Raw genomic sequence first — 9,537 nt, 5'->3', positions numbered from 1 at the left:
ACAAAGCAGCAGAGAGCCGGGAGCTTCGGGATTACCCAGGAGGAGGCCCGGCAGCAGCAGTGCCTCATCGAGCATTTAGCGAGCACCAACAGTATATTAAGAATTCAGAGGCAAAAACACTTCCCAGGCACAGGGGAAGGTAATACTGAGGGAAGCCCAGGAGCCTGTGAGGCCTCTGCAGGGGAAGTCAGAGAAGGCTTCCTGGAGGAGGTGGCACCTGAGCGGAGCCATGAAGGACAGATTCTGCCAGGGCAGGCAGGACAGGGTCTTATTAGTCTCACCCCTCCCTCTCCCAGAGCCAACACTCAGTGAGGAGATGAGTGAGTCAGTGACAGCAGATGCAGGGAATGAATGAATGATGAACTGAAAAATGTGAAGGCTGAAACCTCAAGGTCCAGACTACAAAGTCCGTCTTCTCGCCCCTCTGTGAACTCTCGTCACAGCCCTGGGGCTATGCTCCCACTTGGTACCCAGAGCCTCTGAAGCCAGTCTGCGTGGGTTCCAGGGCTGACTCGGTCACTTACCGGCTGTGTGACCTTGGGCACGTTACTTAACTTCTCTGTGCCTGGGGGTCCATTCTCTGTCAAATGGGAGTAATAGCCCTGCCTATTGATAAAGCTTTTGTGAAGCCTGAGTGAGCTCAGGTAAGTGCTCAGAACAGTGCCGGGCGTGCAGGGAGAGCGCAGAGGTGTTCACAGTCTTTAGGGACCAGCTTACTAGTCGCTCACGCGCATGTCATCCACTGACTCACCCCTTATTCAGCCCACCACTTGCACACTTCTCCCTCTTCACCAGTTATGTGTGAGCAATCCCTGTGCCCAGGCCTCGCCTCCATGCCTTCTGAGCCCCCTTTGCCAGGCCTGGATGGTGCCTGCCTGCTGCTAATTACCGCAACTGTCATTGATTCCTCCCAAACCCAAAACAAGCAAGAAGAAGCTGTCCGAAGCACAGGGGACCTGTAAGGACCAGGGTGTGGGCACCAATCCTCCAGCATGGTGTCCTTGGCCAGGGGCCATGACCCAGAGCTGTCCCAGGGAGGGCCAGACCTCCTGGTCTGGGGGTGCCAGCTGAAGCCCTCCACAGGGCAGCCTTGCCACGCCCCTCTTTTTTTTAAAAAAATATGTTTTTATTGCTCTCGGAGAGAGGAAGGGAGAGGGAGCGTGAGACTCATTGATCGGCTGTCCCCCACACGCCCCCGACTGGGGGTCGAGCCCAAAACCTGGGCATATTCCCCGACCCGGAATCAAATCGTGACCTCCTGGCTCATGGGTTGACTCTCAACCACTGAGCGCCCCCAGCCAGGCCCACTCCCCTCTTTCACAGGCTGGATTCTTCCAAGTTCCAACCTCGCCCAGCCAGTGGCCCCTGCAGTGCCCACTCCCTGCCCATACCTCAGGCTCCGTGAGGTGAACCCCAGGCCTGGTAAGCAAGCCAGGAGCCCAGGCCTGGTACCCAAGCTGGCAACTCTTGAGCCAGGAGCCCGAAGCTGGTGACAACTCTGAAGCTTGGCCCCGTGTCCCAGGCGCACAGTTAGCGCTGCGTGCTGAGCATAGCGACCGCGTGCTGATTAATGTCTGGCGGGCAGCAGCCGGGCACAGCTTCCTCCTTCCCCACAGGCCCTGGGAGAACCGGTCACGCAGGGGAAGAGCCTGTCAAGCCATTTCCCAGACACCTCGGGCAGGCCGGCACCCTGCCGGGCACTTCCTCCCTCTAACCGAATGGCATAGTGGGGGTGATAGCCTGAATCGCATTGATGGGGAAACGGAGGCTCAGAGAGGTCGAGGGACTTGTCCAAGGCCACACAGCCAGTAAGCTTGGTCCTGGGATTCACACCCAGGCCTTCTGACACCCCATCTTAGCCCCAGGGGCAATCCAGGTTGGCGTCTGGGGAACTGGGGAGGGGCTAGGTTTGGGCGTGAGGTGGTGTTTGGGCCAGAGGGTGGGGCAAGACAGGAGAGCGAGGGAGGCAGAGCCAGGCGCCTGGCAGGAGCAATGGCACAGGGCGGGTAGCGGGAGCCGGAGCCCGGCCAGGTCCCCAGCTCCTGGGCAGGCCCTGCTGGGCCCTGGAGGCAGCAGGCTCGCCCTGTAGAGCTGCCAGGGTGATACCGGCCTGGATCTGCTGACTCAGCGGGTGTATCGGTTTTCCTGGAAAACAGCAGGCTTGGTGGGGGTGTCCAGGAGGGAGTCACCTGCTTGGGAGAAGGAGGTGTGGGTGCTCCATCCTGCTCTGCAGCTCCTCCCCTAGCCAGTCGCCTCCAGGTGCTTGGCCCAGCCCCCTACTGCGTGCTCGGACCCCAAACCACTGGATCTGGCAGCCAGAGCCGACCCGTGGGGGCTGAGTCCAGGGAGCCACTGGGACCCCAGTGACCAGAGCTGCCAGCCACAGCCTCAGCCATGCAGCACATCCCCCAGGGCAGGTCCACACCTGCCTCTGCAGCGCCTGGTTCGGCCCCACCCTGGAGGGGGCAGGTCTGGGTGGGCTCTGAGCTAAGGTGAATGTGACACCTTTTGGTGTCACTCCTTTGGAGGATGCCATGGGTCACAGCTTTAGGGACACCAAAGACATCCATGGGGGCAGGGCCAATGCACCACACAGCCCAGCTGAGGACCTGGGTCAGAAGAGGGCCTGGGTCAGGAGCAGCCCCAGTGCACAGGCGGGAGGGAGGGGCAGGGGCCCCAGTCACAGGCACTTGTCACAGCCTGGAGGGGGTAATAGGATCATCCTCTCACCAGGCAGGACATGACAGAGAGGGAGGGTAGAGGCGTCAGGGGCCGAGGGCTGGTGGGCGTCTGTTCCCCTGCTAGGCCTCGGGGTGTGCTGGTGAGTAACCGGCTCCGTGTGGACAGGTGCGGAGCCGGTGTCTGCAGCGTGAACACTCCTGACGGGGCCAGTTTCCAGCGCCAGCTCGATGTCACCCAACACAGGGCTGGGGGAGCCGCTCTAGAGCTGGCGCGAGGGCGCGAGTGTGCGAGGGCGAGTGTGTGAGGGCATGAGTGTGCGAGGGTGTGAGTGTGCGAGGGTGTGAGTGTGCGAGGGCGAGTGTGTGAGGGTGTGAGTGTGCGAGGGCGTGAGTGTGCGAGGGAGAGTGTGCGAGGGCGTGGGTGTGCGAGGGCGTGAGTGTGCGAGGGCGTGAGTGTGCGAGGGTGTGAGTGTGCGAGGGCGTGAGTGTGCGAGGGTGTGAGTGTGCGAGGGTGTGAGTGTGCAAGGGTGTGAGTGTGCGAGGGTGTGAGTGTGCGAGGGTGTGAGTGTGCGAGGGCGAGTGTGCGAGGGCGTGGGTGTGCGAGGGTGTGGGTGTGCGAGGGCGTGGGTGTGTGAGGGTGTGAGTGTGCGAGTGTGCTCCACGCCGCACGCTCCCAGCTCCCTTCGTGCTCCTCCCACCTGGCAGAGCGGCCGGGAGCCCCGGGCGGGGTGGGGGGCTGGCCACAGGCTTGGGCTTTGTGAGCTGGGACTCATGCAGGGCTGGGGGACTGGCCCTGACAGCAAAGGCTCCCCACCCCAGCCGAGCGGCCAGGGTTCAGAGGCTCCGCCTCTCACCTGCTCTGGGACCTCAGGCAAGTCCCTTCCCCTCTGGGAGCCTGGGTTTCTCTCTTGGTAAAATTTGGGTGATACAAACAGAACCCGCTGAGAGGCTGTCACAGGGTCAGAGGAGGCAATCAATGCTGATGAAGCGGCCGGCAATGCTTGGTGCCCCCCCAATGATTTTTGTAGGAGGAGGTCTCCAGAGTCCATGGCCACAAGCATCTTTAGGTCTTAAGAACCCACTCCCCCTTCAACCGACCTTCAGGGTAGTCTCAGAAGGGAGGGGCTCTTGTCCGGTTCAGACACCCCTCCCCACACCTGTATTCAGTACCCCCGAAGCATCCCTGGGCACCTAGCCCATGCGAGGACCCCTGAAAAGGTCAGAGGGCACTGCCCTCTAGGTGCCAGTTGTCCAGTGGGAACACAGAAGGTGACATGTCCTGTGAAGCTGTGGCCCTGGAGGCCGAGCGATGGGGCCCGAAGGGGCCTCGGGACCCAGCCCTGGGGTCGGCAGGGAGGTTCCTGGAGGAGGGGCCGTGGCCAACTTCCATCCTGTTGGTCAGACCTGTTCCTCTCTCAGGGCTGAGGTCGGGACCGGGCAGCGATCCTGTTTCCCGGAGACCGTGCCCTCCCTCACCCCTGCCCCGCCCGCTGCCCACACTCCCCACCCACCCGCACAGCTAAGCACCCCGAGGTCTCAACGCCCAGCGGGGCGCCGAGCGGGCAGGGCACCGCCCGCAGGACCCCTGGGTCCCAGCCCTGGTTTCTGCCGCCCCCTGGTGGCAGGACTGGGAAGGTTACTGCTGCCACTGGGGGAACCGAGTTTGGGAAGAGCGGTCGCCACAGAAAATAAAATGACAGCGACATTCATCACTTTAGTTTGTAAAGTACCTTCTCGGCCCGTCAGGAGCTGCACAGAGCAGACTGGAGTCAGATGGGGATTTGAGTCCTGATTTGGTTCCCAGCGGGTGATGTGACCTTAGGAACGTCGCATCCCCTCTCTGAGCCTCAGGCTCCTCATCTGTAAAACGGGTGACAAAACAGGGCTGTGGCAAGGATTAAGTGACCTCATGCTTGGCACACAGGCTGAACGGAAGACAATAACACCGCCCCTGTTATCACCACGCGTGCCAGTTGGCCACACACCACCTCCCCTTCGCACAGGGCTTTTTGCAAAGTCCTTCCCCACCGTGTCCCGTCCTTTAATCTGCTATTATTTCCATTTAACAGACGAGGGGATTGAGGCTCCAAAAGAGAAGTCAATTGACCAGAGCACTGTGGCTTGTAAGTGGCAAAACAGGACTCACAGGAGGGTGTGCCCAACTCCCACCTCGGTGCCCGCTTCCCCACGCCCGCTGTGGAAACTCACGCACCTGAGAATTCCCCGAGTCCCATTGCCTCATGCAAACAGCGGGCACAGCCTCTGCCCCCTGCAGCTCTTCCTCCACCTGCTCCCACGCCCACGCCGCCATCCAGACGCCAGGCCCAGCCGCGAACCCCCTCCTCCGTCCTGACCACGTCCCCAGCCCGTGGGGCAGCTCAGAGCCAAGAGCTGGAAAGCGGCTTCCAAAGGTCCCCCTGTCTGTCCTCCTGCCCCCACGCGAGCAGGCCGCGCTCCTCCGGTCCTCGCGCTCAGGGGTGCAGGCTCCGCACCTGCCCTTCCTGCCCCTGCCCCGGTGTGGGGTGCAGCGCCCGGGAAGCCGACCTCTGTCTAACTGCGCCCCTCCTGCCAGGGCTCCAGCCTGTTCCCTTTGGTTCTTCCTCCCAGGGGCGTCAGCAGCACAATCCGAGGCCCAGAGAGAGGGACCCTGGAGTGGGGGAAGGTCACGCAGGGACAGGAAGTTGGAGCCGAGCCCAGGTTCAAATCTAGGTCAGGGTGGCAAGAGTGGCCGAGCCAGTCTCCTGGAGCCGGGCGGGGCAACCTCACCCGCTGCCCGCGGGCGCCGGGCACCCCCCCTCCCCGTGTGGCTCATCAGGGGCTGCGGTGGGAAGCAGAGCAGATCTGCGGGGGTGAAGAGTTCACGCTCAGGATTCATGCGGAGCTGGGCTCGAACCCCTTGGGACCATCTCTACCCTGGGCACCGCGCTGGGCACCAAGGCCACCTCCAATGTCTGCAGACTGAGCTCCTGTCCTCATAGAGCTCCCAGTCCAGTGGGGGAGGTGACAGTAAGCAGATTAATAAATGGACAAATAAGGAAGCCAGAGTGGCGAGCTGGAGGGCGGTGAGACCCCACCGGCGAGGGGGAGGGGAATCAGGGACGTTCTCCTGAGGAGGTGGCATTTGAGTGGGCACCTCAATAACAAAGGAGCCAGACTTCAATCCAAAGGGAGATGAGCAGCCGGGGCAGGAGCCCGGGACTGGACGAGCTTGGAGTCTGAAGACCAGCTAGAAAGACGGCCGGGCCGCAGGCCCGTGTGGGGCTCTGGGGTGTGGGCTTGCCCAGGGCCTTGCTCTCTGATGTCAGCTTTCTCCTCTGTAAAATGGGATCTCCAATGCCGCTTGCTATGGAGAGGGACGCGGAGGCCTCGTCCCAGGGGGTGGGCCTTCAGTGTGCCTGGCGTTTTATCGTCGCTCTGATATCAGCTCCACCCAGGGCATCCTTCGGGGTTTAATTCCAACATCACCCCCAGCCCAAAGGCCTTTCTCACCAAACTTCCTCCAGCCACGCAGATCCCTGAGCCTGGAAGTGCCGGCCCACAGCTAGGCTCTGTTGGCATCAGAAGGCAACTCTCGCCCAGCCGGTGTGGTGTGGCTCAGTGGTTTGAGGGTCATCCCATGAACCAAGAGGTCGCTGGTTTGATTCCCTGGTCAGGGCACATGCTGGGTTTTCGGGCTTGATCCCCAGTAGGGGGTGTGCAGGAGGCAGTCGATCAATGACTCTCATTATTGATGTTTTTATCTCCCCCTCTCCCTTCCTCTCTCCGAAATCAATAAAAGAAAAAAACAGAAGAAGAGGAATCGCTGGGTCAGCGTGTAAGCATATGCTCAGCTTTGGCAGGTGCAGCCAAACTGTTTTTCAGAGTAGCTGTGCCAATTTACACCCTGCCAACAGTACAGCGGAGGTCCTGCTGCCCCGCATCCCGCCAACTCTCACGACTGCTGGGAGCCCCTGTCCTGGGCATCCGCGCTGTGGGGCTCCACACTGGCGGCTGCGGAGGCGAGTGCCTGCTGGGGCTCGTGGTTCCCCCTGAAAATGAACAGTGTGCCCCGAAAATGAACAATGGAATATGATTTTTTAAAAAGTTTCATTCCAGGATAAAATGCAAACAATAGGTTCAGAGTTCAGGGACTTCGGGGAGGGGAGCGCAGCCGGATCCCCGTCAGCACTGCACAGAAGGGGGTTGGCACTGGGTGCTGGGGGCTGGTACTGAGTGGGAGGCGCTGGCACTGGGTGGGAAGGGGGTTGCAGGAAGCCACTGAAATGCGCTCCTGAAGTTACCTGGTTTGGGAACTGGCTGAGCAGATGGCCCCAGGGGGTAGAATCACTGCCACAGACGTGCCCACTCCATCTCCTATCCTGCCCAAATACCACCCCACCTCCCTCCTCCTCCTGCAACAAGCAAAGGCAGGGCCCTGTGTCCTTGGCCAAGGCCAAATAGCAGGGCAGGGCCTGCTGGGCAGAGCCAGGTACCACGGAGAGGGGCTCTCTTAACATACCTTGCTCAGATCCACCTCCTGGGCAGGTGGTTATGAGGGCACCTTAGGCACCTTAGGGCCTGGGGCACCTTAGGCAGCCCTGCCCTCCCTGCGTGACTGCATGACCTCCAGGTCGGCCACCCCCACCACAGCCCCCAGTAAGCTAGTCCAGAGGTAGGTGCCAGCCGGCATCCAGGTATGCCAGGGCAGGCTGAGGGCAGGAGAGCCTGTTTCCTCTGCTTGGCCAACCTTGCCAGCCTTGGCTCTCCCCGTGCAGAGTCAGCCCTGGGCGCAGAGGCCCTCTGGTCTTCACTCCGGCAGGAATCCTGTGCTTAGGCTCTCCCAGTTGCTTAAATCCTCAAGACGCAGAGGCCTCACCACCTTGCAAGGGCCCCCGAACTCTGGCTACGCAGCTCTGACACAGCGGCAGTAACCACCTTTTGCATCTTCTCATGGGCCAGGCACTACGACAACCTTACATAGTTTATCTCAGTGCCTCCGTGAAGGAGGTATGGTTATCACCAACCCCACTTCGCAGAAAAGGTCACTGAGGATCAGAGCCATGGTCCTGCTTAAAATCACACACACACACACACACACACACACACACACACACACACGTGTGTTTCCTACCTCTGCCCAATAGGAGGCCAGGAAGCAACGGCACCTCAACATCCATGAGCACACCTGGCAACCAGACCTTGGTTCCTAAGTACCACTCACCATAAAGGAACCACACACTTTAGAGAAATGGCTGGTTCTACTCCGGAGGCAGGGAAAACGCACGATGAGCTTAGAGCATCTTACGGTGCCAGAAAGTAAGGGAATGCTCAAAAAAACAAAGGACGGGAAGACATCCAACAGACCGAGGAACTGATCTGAAAGAGCTCCCAATGGCCAAAATTGGAACAATTTACACAACAAAATAAATACCTTAGTATTGAATTACAGCCCAAAGGATAAGGTAGGTAAATGCACAGGTCCATGCTGAAAGAAATAAATGATTGGTTAAATAAACGGGGGGGAGGGGGGGATCTTTCTTACAAAAGAATTTCAAATAATATATGTACCTACATCCTCAAAGGAGGTGGAGCTGGCCTCCTACCCCACCTCACATGCACTGTAGTGTGGGCTCCAGTTGCCGCCAGAGAACAAAGCCTGCTCAGCCAGTGTGGCTCAGTGGTTGAGTGCCAACCCAGGAACCAAGAGGTCGCCAGTTCGATTCCCAGTCAGGGCACATGCGTGGTTTCAGGCTCGATTCCCCTACAGGAGGCAGCCGGTTGATGTTTCTCTCTCATCGATGTTTCTCTCTCTCCCTCACCCTTCCTCTCTCTCTATAAAATTAAAATTTTTATTTTATTTTTTAAAAAGAAGATAAAGAACAAAGCCCGGCAGACACCAGCTTAACCGTGTAATCAAGGTTAACGTCGCCAGGAATAAGTCACACGCCCCCTGAGGTCCCGCGATGAGACAGGCGCTGGGCCTGCCTCTGTGGCATCCTTGCCCGAACCCATAGCTCCCGTCCAATCACGAGAAAACCGCTGGATAAACCCAAACGGAGGGACAGTCTAACAAAACACTGGCCACAGCGCCTCAGAACTGTCAAGGTCATGAAAAAAACCAAGGAGGGACTGAGAAGCCGTCCCAGCCCGGAGGAGGCTGAGACCAGACGACTAACTGCAATGTGGTTCCCAAACCGGGTCCCGGGACAGAGAAAGGGCGTTAGCGGAAAAACTGGTGAAACCCGAATAAAGTCTGGAGCTCAGTTAATAGGCACGTACCCGTGTCGGTTTTTTCGTTTTGACAACTACCATGGCAATGGGAGATGTTGACAACAGGGGGAACCCAGAGGGGCGTAGGGAATGCTCTGTACAATCTTTGTAACTTTTCTGTAACTAAAAGCTTTCTTTTATTTAAAAAAAAACACCTTTTTTAAATCCTCACCAGAGGATATTTTTTCCATTGCTTTTCAGAGAGAGTGGAATGGACCGGGAGAGGGAGAGAGAGAGAAACATCGATGTGAGAGACACAACTGGTGGCCTCCTGCTTACGCCGTGACCGGTGCCGGGGATCGAGCCTACGACCCAGGTACATGCCCTTGACTGGGAATCGAATCCGAGACCCCTCGGTACGCGGGCAGAAGCTCTAACCGCTGGGCAATACCTAGGTCAGGGCCACGACCTCCTTTCGAGGGCTGAAGGATGCTCCCATCCCCTCAAGTGTTCTCTTCCCTGGTCCTCCCACCCTCTTGGGTGACTTGGATTACAATGAGCTGACCTCCCCCGCGTTTACCCTTCCTTTGCAACAGCCACCGATTCCTCTTGGGGATCCATACGGTTTCAGGGCAGACAACTCCCCAGTCTGGCCCCAGGGATAGAG

This window comes from Miniopterus schreibersii (genome assembly GCF_964146895.1).
Source record: "Miniopterus schreibersii genome assembly, chromosome: 8".
In the NCBI taxonomy this organism is placed as follows: domain Eukaryota; kingdom Metazoa; phylum Chordata; class Mammalia; order Chiroptera; family Miniopteridae; genus Miniopterus; species Miniopterus schreibersii.
The sequence above is the reverse complement of the archived record's forward strand: the minus strand, read 5'-3'. Positions refer to the sequence as shown.